Raw genomic sequence first — 14,023 nt, 5'->3', positions numbered from 1 at the left:
TAGTCCGACATGTGTTGCGGATACCTGACGACCTGTATGAGAAGTCCCGTGACTAGCTCGTAAGTGAGCAACATGTGGTCTGAGATATGGACTAGCATTGGCTACATACGAGACACTTAGGTGCAAGTTTCCGATGTGTCCGATAGTATTCAGAGTGTTCAACGGGTAATTCAAGAGAAGTTCAATGGGCAATCTTAATGACTTCATTAAGACAAAAAAGTAAGTTATTATGTACAAGTGGCATAGGTATGTACATCAAACTCATGTGAATGACATGAAATATGATGAGCTTGTGGTAAGAACATGTATATATATGTGAGAAATAAGTTCATGAGATTTGATAAAATGCAAGGTTATGTTTGTTGTGTTAAATGCATGATTTATGCTTGTTAAGTTGCATTTTATTTGCATGTGAACTTACTAAGCTTTATGCTTACCCCCTTTCCTTTTTCTTTCTTACAGTTCCGCCAAGCTAACTCGGGGACCGGAGAACATCGAAAACTCGATCACACTATCAATCGAACATTTGGGTATAGCTAGCCTTATCATTTTGAGTATGGCATGTATAGAGACTTGGTATTTTTGTTATGTGTCATATTGATTAGCCAAATGTGTTGGCTTATGATGGTATTATGATCATTTTTTATATGGCCATGAGAGGTGGCTCATATTGATTATTTTGGGTTGTAACCCTATTTATCGATGCATGCATGCAAATGTGTTGATGCTTTAATATTGTTATGGTTTATTGTGGTTGATGAGTGTGATGGATGGCATGTATGTTTGGTGAATGAGATATGGTTAATAAGTATGCAATAAATGTGGTGAAAATGTGTAAATAAACATGAAATTAGGAATGCCATATGAAAGCATGATAATTTGAATGGGTGACATGTTGAATTTACTAAGTCATAGTTTAATCATGAATGTGAATGTTTGAGTAATCATGTAACAGCTCGTTTTTAGGGTTAATCGGAGCAGTGGCTTCAGAGCCACCAAATCCGACGAGTAGGTTTGTAAATATTATATTTAATATTTACGAGCTAATTGTGATTTTAAAAAAAAAATATTTTTGATATTGTGATTTTTGTTTTATAAGCGATTTATTAAGTTCAAGTGGATGACCCTAAGGTCAAGTGGGTTTAGAAAATGAGGTATCAGGACCTTGTTTCTATAAACCGAGTCGTAAATATTTTTATAAATATTTACGTAGTGGCAATAAGATGGTATTAAAGTTTCGTTGAAAAATGTTATCGTTTCAATAGTTAATTAAGCAAAAAGGACTAAATTGCGTAAAGTACAAAAGTTGTGTTCTATAAGCTAAAGGTATTAAATAGATATAGAACTTAAAAGTGAAAGTCCTTGTTTGGTAATTAGCCCATTAAAGAGATAGTGGGATATGATGGCTTGGCATTTGGTGTAATAAATAAAGTGTATAAAGGTTAATATTGTAAATTGGTTAAAAATAATAATAAAATGAATAAAATAAAAGAATCAAGGTGTCATCTTTTTCATTCTCTTTTTACCAGCCGAATATGAAGCTTGAGAAGCCATGGAAGAAGCTTCCAACTTTCGGCTAATGCATGGTAGGCATTTCTAGTCCCATTTTTAATTATTTTTATATTTTCGGGATCGTTGTTGCTTAATCTATCTAATGAGGGGGCTATTTTGCTAAACCATTGAATAGTTTGATATTTTCTATTGATGAGTATAATAGGGTTTTGAAGTTTAATGGAAGAATATGAGTCTTTGTTGATAGTTAAACACTTTTTGTTAAGTGAATTTTTGTGAAATTGACAATTAAGGGCTAAATTGATAAATGTGAAAATTTTGTGGTTAAAATGTCAAATAAATGAAATGTGTGGGCTGCTAGAGACACTAGTGATATTCTTCTATAGTAGAATTTTACTCAATTTCATGAATTTACATTTTTATGATATAGGGACTAAATTGTAAAGAAGTTGAAATATTAGGGGCAAAACTATAGTTTTGTCATAAAGTGAATTATGGACTGTTTTGATACCATGAACATTTGGCTAAGCTTAATTATGGTTAAAATGGTTATTTTGCATGTTTTGAGCTCAGGGACTAAAATGAATAAAAGTAAAACTTTAGGGGTAATTTTGTAAAAATGACAAGAATGACCAAATTGTATGAAATGAGGTGTTTTACTGTCTAAATTAATATATTGAATGAAATTATTAATTTAGATCAAGATCGGGTGGAAAATCGAGGAAAATGAGAAAATTACCAAAATACCCCTGAACTTTGGTATCTCTACAATTTAGCTAGGTAAGTTCGTATGCAATAAGCATTGTTAAATTTATGTTTCTAATGCTTTGGTATCGTATAAATTGTATATACGTGAATATTTTAATGTCTGAAGACATATCGACAAAATGTGGCACTTAGTGTGCGGGGCAATCAAATATGGTACTCAGTGTACGAAATATTGAGAATGACACTTAATGTGCGAGATATTGAGAATGACACTTAGTGTGCAAAATATTGAATGATTAAATAGAGCAAAGTGAATAGGTATACATGCTATATTATATGAATTGTTTATGAGACGACTTTATAATGGTGTTATATCCGGGCTAAGTCCCGAAGGCATTCGTGCTGGTGTTATATCCGGGCTAAGCCCTGAAGGCATTCGTGCTGGTGTTATATCCGGGCTAAAGTCCCGCAGGCTTTGTGCTGGAATTGTATCCGGACTTAAGGTCCGTAGGCTTCGTGCTGGAATTGTATCTGGACTTAAGGTCCGCAGGCTTCGTGCTGGAATTGTATCCGGACTTAAGGTCCGCAAGCTTCGTGCTGGAATTGTATCCGTGCTTAAAGATCTGCAGGCTATATGCTGGAATTATATCTGGGCTTAAAGACCCGTAGGCTTTGTGTTGGTGATTGAATTCGGGGTTTAAACCTAGCAGGCTTAACGCCGATGATTCGAATAAGATTATGAATTTGAATGTTCGAGGTAAACTACTACTGATTATGTATGTTACATTATGAGGGCCAGGTACGTATTATGTACTCGTATGCGATTTTGATTTGGATTGAATTATAAGGGTATAAAGTGATGCATATGTGAATAAGTGTTACAACTATAAATGTGATCGTGATACATTCGATAAATCTGTGAAGTTATGTGGAAGTATATGATTGTTATATGTGATTATGATAATGGAAAATTAAATGTGGATATGATATTGTATTTTGTTCGTTTTGATTGAATTAAAATTGATAGTGAAGCATTTTAAATGCCTATGTTATATAAGTTCAATCTTGAATGACATGATATACATGTTTAAATATTATGAAAGCAAAGAATGTGTGAAAGAGTAGATTGTAATAAATCTGCTTGGGATAGCAGCAGTAACATGATTTTTTGAAAATCACCATAAATAGTGGGAGTTGATTTAGAGGCTGAATAAATTATGTAATGAAAGCTTAATGAGTCTAGTTTCTTATAAAAGAAACTGTGTAAGTAAAAGAATTTCCGATAATGAGATATTTGAAGTGGCGTGGGACAGAGTCAAAATGACTTCGAGGTCCCCTGTTTTGTATTTAGAAAATCATTGTAAATTGTACAATTATGGTTATAAAATAAAATTTATATGCTTAGACTCCTTAATGAGTCTAGTTTCAAATGAAATAAACGAGAACATGTTTTGAATTTTGTACAATGAGAAATATGATTCAAAGTGAAGAATGGTCAGAATAGTAAAACAGTGAAACAGGAGAAACTTTAAGAAAAATATGGTATTGATTGGCCAATCCAAAAATTCTGAAAATTTTATTAATAGAAGATATATGAGTCTATTTTTATGGAAAATTAATAGAAATCGATTTGGAGTTTCGTAGCTCCAGTTATAAATAATTTGTGACTGTTGCTCAGGAAGACATCTTGTAGTGAATTTGTGATTTTGTTGCAAACATGGTTAAAACTTGTTAATGAGATGCTTTTCGAGTTCTTATGATCTTATTTGTGATTTCAATATTTGGTTTTAATTGAGTTCAGATTCAAGTGAGGTGAATTTGCTACATTTGCATTATGTTCATGGATACTTTTGGCCAAAATGGCAATTATCTAGGAAGGAATTCTTGAAAATTTGAATAATTGATCTATAAGTAAATTAATTGTTTGCATTGCTTAAAACTTACTAAGCATTGAAGCTTACTCCGTGTTCTCTTTTCCATTTCTTATAGGTTTATACTTTAGCTCGAGTTGGAAGGGCCAGAGATATCATCACACTATCGAGTCATTATGTGAGTTGAGAAGATTGTATATCATCATGGTTTAAGACATGTATAGGATAGACTATAGGTAGAATGATATTTCGACTTGTATACATTATAGCCATGCTAAGATGGCTTGCTCATTTTGTTTAGAGAAGCCTTATAATTGAACTAATATGGTGAAATGTTTTAGTTATAACTTGATAGTATTTAAATTGTTATTAGATAGTCGGTTATGTTTTGATAGTGAGTCATTTTGGAAATTTATAAGAGCTCCTATGGAAAATTAATGAGACATGTTTACATTGTTGATAATTTATGTCTGGTAAGTATCTTTGACCTTATAGAAGTTTTGTTTAGTCAAGTAATACCTCATAACCTTATTCCGGTGACGGATACGGGTTGGGATTGTTACAAATCAAATGTGCATGTTGCATGCCATGAAGTGAGTGTAAATGTGCGAGTGTTTAGGGGTGGCAAATGGCTTGGAAATTAGCCTAGAAATTGTCCACACGGTTAGACACACGGGCATATGTCTTGGCCGTGTGTGACACACGGTCTGGCCCATGGGCGTGTGATCCAGTCGTGTGTCCCCTGTACCCTAATTATGCAAAATAGAATGCCCAGTAGTAAACACATGGACAGAGACACGGTTGTGTGTCTCAGCCGTGTGAAGGATATGGCCTTAGGACATGGGCATGTGCCCAGGCCGTATGAAATCTGCACTTAATTTTTAGAATTTAATTCGCCACACAGTCTAAGCACCTGGGCATGTGACTTGGCCATGTGACCTTATTTTGTTGATGATGTAATAGTCAGAGAATTACATGGGCTGAGGACACGAGCGTGTCCCGAGCCACACGGGCGTGTCTCGAGCCACATGGCTTACCCATATGGATGTGTGACTCTACAAAACAAGAAAATTTTCTAAGTGTTTAAAAGGTTCTGAGAGTTCTCAGTTTAGTCCTAAACCACTTCCGATGTATGTTTTAGGTCTTGTAGACCCTTATAAGGAACAATATGCATGTGATTGAAAAGTTTTAAATTGGGATGAAATTTTATGAACCAATTTTGTATGAATGGTTATGTTTAAGTCCAGTAACACTTCGAACCCTGTTCCGGCATCGGATATGGTTAAAGGGTGTTACAGGCTACTATTACTAGCTGACTTGAAAGAAATGGGATGAGTTAGTTGGGGATCAGTGGTGCTGATGACATTGTACCCAGAAATTTGTTGAATGACGATACCAGAAAAAGTTAAAACTGACGGTTGCATGCTTTTTTTCAATCGTGGGTATGGTATCGACTACCATTTTTATGCCATTGAGTGGAACTCTCTTATGAATTCCCACTCGTCATATGGTAAAATTCATTTGACAATATCATTATCATTTTTATTTTTAATTGTTGTAATTTTGAAATAACATATTATTTGGATAGGTGGAACAACTCTGTGAGATACAACGGTATATTGACCAAGCTCGAAGATATCCGACTAGCTGTAAATCAACAAATCCAAGAGGAGGTTAGTTTATGAATTTCAAAGTTTTTGATTTTTTATTCCAACATTTGAAATTAAATATTACGCATGTGCTAAAATTTATAATTTCATACTATAGTTTGTATGGATGCCATAGGTGGATCCAAGGATTCAAGAATGAGTCCGGCCGAATTTTTGGCCAATCACAACATCTGGCATGTCAAGATGCAATTGATCATTTTTGTAAGAATCGAGATGTACAAATTCGACCGATTGATGCGACAGTTCAAGTGCAACGTAGTTTTCCCTCATACTAGGAGCTCGATGACCTGCACAAGGTCAACATGCCGGGGAGACTCGAGGAAAATTGGCCAACATTCCACAAGAAGTATATTAAGATTCGTTAGTGTAGGTACGATTTTTTGCCAACGCGTGAACCATTTCTCACATTAGAGTTGGTGACATCTCTGAGATTGCATGGATTGGTTTAACTATAACAACAAGCTATATCTATTGCAGAGTTTAGAAATGAGTAGGTAACATCACCGTAGGAGGCCAAGGCGAAGGTCCATCAATCCTAGGTTGGGAGAAGATACTGCGGGGGGATCAATATTTGCTCCATCTTCATAGGAGGACTTGATTGCAGTGCAACCTCTCGGTCAGTATGGTTCATTTAGTTTTGGTTCTAGCCCAATTTATTTGACACAAGCATCACAACACGCACAATCATTCCTTAGATCAAAACCTTCAGCTCCAATTTATTTTACACTAGCACTACAGCATGCACAATCATTCCTTGCATCAACACATTCAGCACCAGTTTATTTTACACAAGCACCATAACACACAATCATTCCTTGCATCACACCTTTTCCAAGGGTATATTTTGCACGACTGTTACCCACCATATCATATTACATGCCAATCCCACCATCAACACTAAATCATCCTGTATCGCCAGTAATTCCCACCTTTTATCCTCAACCGACCCATGCTACACCATATAGTCATCCATCGATAGTGTCACAAACACACCCAGCATTGTTGTTCTATCGATGTGGGTCATTCTCACAATTGTTCATTCAAACAGGGGGGATGTACGATGGGCACCTAGGACATGGTTGTAGTCAACCACAGAGGAAGAAGATGATTGTGGCAATCAACCCCGACGTGTACGTTAAGATGACGAAGTCAATGAGGAGTCGCCAACCCAAATAGTACGACAAAACCTTAGGCATACACAACGCCCACTTTCGGGATGCCGATGATTATGTTATTTGTAATTTTCCCAAATTGTATACTTTGTTTTACATCCCAAATGTACACCTATTTACAATATATGAAACAAATTTATTAAATTGGTTTGCTTTGTACCATATCATATTATGAGTTTAAAATTTATAATTATTTCTATTACTTTTTCATTTAATTTTTTCTTTATCCATTTGTTAAGCACAATATTTTGAAAAAGCAAATAATTGCTCAGAAGGTTCCAAAAAAGATTAAAACTTTGGCTTGCATATTGTAATAGATATTACTTGAATAATTAATATTAACTTACAATTTGTAGAAAAAAATTAATAAATAAATGAATAAGTAAGTATTTTAATTAGCTCTTCTCCCCTGACACACATGAAATTTGTGGGGGAGAAAAGGCTCCTCCGTAGCGACATTTTTCGGGAATCCTAGGTTGGAAGGGTTCAGAAGTAATCAAGTTTGGTGGTTGAAACACCTTAAGAGAAAATTCCCCCAATAGGGGTTTTCATCTGACATGATAGTGAAAACACTTCCTGTAGGACGTGTTTTCTAGCCACATGTCTGATATGTCAATGGAAAATGCGTCCTGCAGGAAGCGTTTTCACCGCCATGCCAAATGAAAATGAACCTTGCAGGGAGTATTTTCTCTCTTTCCATTTCAACACCAAGGCTAACTTTATTACTTATGAGCACCTGCAACTTAGGAATCTTGGGATAAAAAGAAAAAAAATTCCCTTTTTACGCCGCCCGCATCCCATACTTACCCATATCTCAATCTCCTCTAAATTGGTTTTTTTCTTTTCCTCGCCTGTTAAAATTTTTGGGTTTAAAGATTTATTTCTCTCTCACTTTAAGTGAGACATAGTCATAGTTTTAAGTTGTTTTTGGGTTCATGGTGATGTTGTGGAGTTCGGTCACCTACAAATTTCACCTATCGTGTAAATATGGAGTCATCACCTGAGAAATTGAGATTGTTTGGAACTCGAGGTCCAAGTTGACGATGATTATACCCTCTCAGGTTGAAGTGTAACTAAGGCTTCAAGCTTACAAATGTTATGCTATCAAAGGATGGAGCATAACCGGGGTTGTAGTTGACGGTGCTAATGCAGGCATGGCAACGCAACGAGTTTCTCCTTGTTAGAGAAGCATGCTTCATAAAACCCATACACAAGTGCAAGGAAGGAAAATGCAAGGGGCTTTGTAGTATAATCAAGTAATTCGTGTTGTCCATCTCTACTAAAGGTGATGACCTTGTTAATATAACCTATTATACCCTAATTCTATCATAGGTTTTAATAATGGGGTCATTACTTTCGGTGGTGATGAATAAGACGCATTACTTAATTATACTGAAAGGCCACTATGTTTTTCTTCCCCGGACTTGTGTATGAGTTTTATAAAGCATCATCTTCTAATGAGAAGAACTCGTTTTCATGCACGTATAACCACTGTCAACTATGACCCCATTTCTGCTCCATCCTTTGATAGTATAGCCTTTTAAATTTGAAGCCCTAGTTACAATTCAATCCGATACTGTATACTAGGACGTTGAGTTGCAACGCGATTTGGCTTTTAGGGTGATGGCTCCATACTTACATGGTAGATGAAATTTTTAGGTCACCCAGCTCTGTGCACCACTATAAATTCAAATATTCCTTAAAACTATAACCATATCTATCTCAAATACGGATAAAAATAAATCTACAAACTTCTAATTTCCAACCATAAGGAAAAAAAAGAAAAAATAATAATTTTTAGCAAAGTGAAAACGCGCCCTGCAGGACACATTTTTATTCTCTCTCCTGAAAACCCAACCTACAAGGTGCTTTTTCCTTTCTCTTTTCAAAAACAGTGTGGGTTGGTAATTTAAAAAAAAAACAGCTTAGTTTCTTAAATTTTTTTCAGCATATTGTTATAATTCTGCTCAGATTTATTATGAAATAGATTTTTAAGAAAATTGCTTTATGTTTTATATTATTCATTTATTTGTTTAAAACTTTGTTAACCCTTTAAAAAGAAAATTCTTGTTTAGGAACAAAAATTAAACTATTTTACCAAGATGGGAATTAGTTTACAATTTAACTATAATTTACTCTAAAGATATTTGTTGAAAATTGCTTTGGTTAGCTTTAAAAAATGGTTTCATTTATTTATTAGTTTTTGTTATGCAAATTGCTAGTATTTCATAAGTAGCAGAATCTATGATTTTATTACTTTTTACTATTTGATTAAATTAATAATAAAAAATAATTGTAAAGGTTATCTCCATGTTAAGGAAGAAAAAAAGCCTAAAAGGAAAAATGAGCATAGTGGTGATTAGTGGGTCATTAATTATCTTATGTTCATTAATTAGAGGTTTTGATTAGTTATGTGGTGCTCCACATCTAATTTGGTCATCGGATCCAAAGACGTGACGTAAAATTACGTTGCCAGAGCAACTCAAATTAACTTGATATAATTTTACTAAGTAGCATGCATCCAAACAAATAAATCATGTATAATTCCAATTAATTCACATAAACTTGTTCAATGAATGTCAATTGATCTAATTTAAAGTATTTAGGAGTTGTACGGGGTCAAATATGAAGTTGGGATTTGAATCCAAACTCATTTATACAAATTCTACTGTGGCCATCATGTCTCAAGACATGATGAATTTAATTTTTTTTATTTGGTGTTAAAGTGTCTTGAGACTTAAGAATACATGTACCGAAACTTGGGTGACACAATTCCCTTGATTCAGATCTCTAGTTTCAATGTTTATGTGTCTCGAGACAAAAGGGTTCTTGCCTCGAGACTTAAAACAGGACAAAATTAATATGGTTTTGATGTTGTGTTGCCTTGAGATGTAAGCCACAGTGTCTCAAGACTTGGACCATGATGTTTGGACACTTGCTTGGTAAGTTTGAGACCTGTACCCAGAAATGCACAATTTGGTCATTTTTGTTCTTGGGGTCTCAAGACATTAATGTAATATGGTCTAAAATGAACATTTAAATGTATTCAAACACCAACCAATTCATACCTGTCTTAAGCAAACTTAATACCAATTTCATATGCCTTAACTTAACAAACAAATATTTAACCAAACATCCAAACAACTTAGCAATCAATTTATCTCAACCTAACGTAGTTAAATAAATGACTTAATACTTATAGCTACACATACTCATTCATTACCCAAGAATTAAAACTTAACAAAAGAAACCTTATAGATCCATAGCTAACCAAACCATATTGTCATATTTGAAATCATTTTAACCCAAAAATTTTAAACAATTATGGGTTAAGTTGAAAGGAACTGTAAGTTAGCGGTCATTACTGAAAAACCAGGAAAAGTTAGAAACGGAATGAAGTATGGTTGAACCAAGTCTGGTCCAGTTGGATTAGAACCAACCGGTCTTTTAATGGGAGACAAAATGGTTACGAATGAACGATTGATATGTGGTTGGAGACCGTGTATGAAGGGTTATAAATAGTTGAGAAATGAATCCTCAGACAATTTTCTCTCAGTTTGTTTCATTTTTCCTCTTCTTCAACCTTCATGGTTGCTTTGAGGAAGCAGTGGTCATGGAAAGCTTTGTATGGAGCAAAAATTGGGAGGTTTGATTTGGAAAAGTAGGGAAACCAGTAAACTACTGCAGGAAGATGGAAGCTCTAGCGGCCGAAGAAGCTAAGTGGACAAGGCGACAAGGTATTAGGTGAGTTTCTATAGTCAAACCTAAAACTGCAAAAGTATGATACATGTTTCATAAGTTTATGAGTGTTCACCATTTTAGTTTAATATGTATGGCTAGTGGAAATCTTGAAAAGGAATAGAAGAAGTTAGTAATGGGAACATGGGATGACTCTATTAGATACATATATATAGTCTTACAGAGTGCAAACTGTGATGAGCAAATCTCTGAGCCTTGCGGAGGGAACATTGCAGTATTTGAGTATCAAGGTATAGGATAGTGAAATGGAGGAGTGGATGGAATGAAATGGGATGAGTGAATAGGAAATATCATGGCTAGGCCACAGAACCGATTGGAGGCTATACATGTAAAGATGAGTAAGACCATGGTTGAAAGATGCCATGGTATCACAACTATTGATGTATAAGACCATAGTTGAAAGATGCTATGGCATAATGATATAGATAAGTAAGACCATGGCATCACTGTTAGTACACAGAGATAGTAAACACAGGGCTATATTGAGTAAGACTATATCTGAAAGACACTATGGCTTCAAGTGATGAGTTAACGGCAATAATGAGTAAGACCATGGTTGAAAGATACCATGGCATCACAATCAGTTCACCCGGACGATAAACACAGGTGATATTGTGTAAGACTATGGCTGAAAGATGGTAGGGCAACAAAAGATGATTTGACGATAAAGAGAGTAAGACCATAGCTAAAAGACGCTATGGCATCAAAGAAGTCTAACGGGACGTTAAACACGAGATAGTGTGACTAGATTTTAAACATGAGATAGTCTGACGAGAGGTTAAACACGAGATACTTTGATGGGATGTTAAATTCAGGGTAGTTTGTTGGGATAGTAAACACGAGGATTAGGGAGGTAAGACCATAGTTTGGACCATGACATCTAATGGAGTCTGCCAGGACATTAAACATGGGATATTTTTGAAGACCATAGCTCGACAATGGCAGTATGGAAATAGAAAAATAGAAAGTCTATAGGACATTAAACATGGAGGGAATCTTGAACAGAGATAAAAACAACCTACTAATGGGACAATGGGTGAAAGGAAAATGGAATTGTGAATAAGCAACCAGTAAGAAGCGGGACTAAGGAATCCAAATTTGAATAGAAAGAGAAACGAAGGTGGAAGTACCTTGGCAGGATAGTAGGTATAGAAGCCTAGGGGGCAAAAAGGGGTGGTAACCTAACTAGAAAAAAATACAGGAAATAAAGTACCATTAATGATTGGGGAACAAGGAAAGCAATGAAGGTTTAACTAAGGGTTGTGGTTAAGGATTTGTCATTAAATAACATCGAGGGCACTCAGAGAAAACACATAGTCAGGGGTGTATCATAAGTACGCAAGTTAGTCCCTAAGGAAGTGATGGTTGGTCAAAACCCATTAACGATTGAAGATACACTGGATGACAGAATTGTCTGTCAAGTTAAGAAACCATGAACCTAGATGGGCCACTTAGTGATAGTTGGCTGAGTACTAAAGGTCATAGTGGACCATAGTAGAAAGACGTGTTACACTTAAAGGACATAGTCCGCAAAAGAGGCAAGGGGTCCTTTGAGTCACCTAAACAGAGGGGAAATAAATAAGTTTGTGGTGGACCAAATAGGTTTAAAAATAAACTCCAATATTTTATAGGAAGGTTTAGGGTTTGAACCCTAGCTAGGTGGGGGTATGTATTAAATTATGAAGAAACTCACTAAGTTCTTTCGAACTTATCAAAGTTTGGCATGTTTGTTGTAGGAAAAGTGGAATGAAGGACTTGCGGAAAGGACCAAGCTAGATCAAGTAGAACTAGGGACTTATTGTCTGTTTAGAGTCATGTACATAGGATAGAGATCACCTTTAAGGACTACGCTAAACGGGGCAAATATGTTGTATTTTTTTAAAGTACTCCAAGTTCGTAGTGGTATACCGAGACTTATACACGAAAACAAACATAATGGTATACCGAGTGTTCAATACTTAATGGTGCTAATATAATTTGAAATCAATATATAATTAAATTGAAATTCAATTTATCAACTTATATGGAAATCATTGAATCACATCTTAATAAACTTAATAATAATTATAAGTCACATAAGATGTTATGGTATCCAACTCTTATAACACACATAGGTTATTCGTTTATACTTTTGACTGTAAAAAATATTGATGCACCTTCAAGGAATTAGCATATTGTTTTCTATAACATAATTGATCTCAAATTCATGTTTATAACATAATCATTTATCATTTATAAATCATATTCGTTTTACTATTATGACATATATCAACTGACTTAGATTTGAGAATAGATACGTGATCTGTCATATGGTGTAGCAGATTAAACTAGTTTTCACATTTAAGGAGCTTGAATACAAGCATTTTCTTTTTGTTTTAGTTATGTTATCATAATTTTATTTACATTCAATAAAATATACAAATTGAGTCTTTTATTGACTTTAGGGGTTGAATGAGGCCTAAGGATGAGCTAACGCACTTTATGAGTGTGAAAGAGACCATTAAAAGATGCACTAAATGAATACTGGTAGCTATGTCACAACACTAATGACTTGATGTCATAATATAAGGAGCAAAATGGAGAAAACTCAAGACTGCCTTCGATGTCACGACACATACTTAGGGTATCATGACATACTCGTGAAGATAGCTGTAGAGATGTATACTGATTGCTGTGTCAGGTCCTGATGTGCAACGAAGTTGACTCTGTGATGGAAACAACACATGAAGCAGGGGCATTTTGGTTTACACCATCAAACTTTAAGCTTGGGATCGTCAGCTAACCTAGGGTTAAGGACATCATTCCTTTATCCTAGATTCGTTCTTGTAAATTTAGTTTAGCTTTCTTTTTTTCTTAGGGTTTTATATTTATTTCAATTGTTCTTGTTGATTTCAAGATATCTAAGTTGTGGAAGCATTCAAACTCTATGGATTCGTGCTTAATTTCAATACGATTAGTCTTTTATTTACTACATCTTATCGATTTAATTAGCATGCTTTCCCTTTACATCGATTATATATTGTCTATGGAAGCCATGAGGAACTAATCCCTATATAGGGGATTAGCGAGTGGAAGTATGATTTGTTAACTGTTTTGTGGGGTTACTCAACCGATCAGCTGTTTGGGAAAAGAAGAATTTGAAACAAACCCTAGGCCTGACAACCCAAGGAAGTCATTAAGGTGGGAATCAACCCAAAATTGGTATTGCCCATCCGTGAACACCTTAACCCCAAACTAGTCTGAACTGTGAGGTTTGGAGATAAGTAGTTCTTGTTGACTCGTTATGTTAGTGGAAGATCGAAAGATCCTGCTAGGGTAGCAACTAGTTGAT

The sequence above is a fragment of the Gossypium hirsutum genome, chromosome A04 (assembly GCF_007990345.1).
Source record: "Gossypium hirsutum isolate 1008001.06 chromosome A04, Gossypium_hirsutum_v2.1, whole genome shotgun sequence".
NCBI lineage: Eukaryota > Viridiplantae > Streptophyta > Magnoliopsida > Malvales > Malvaceae > Gossypium > Gossypium hirsutum.
Note: the sequence above shows the minus strand (reverse complement) of the source record.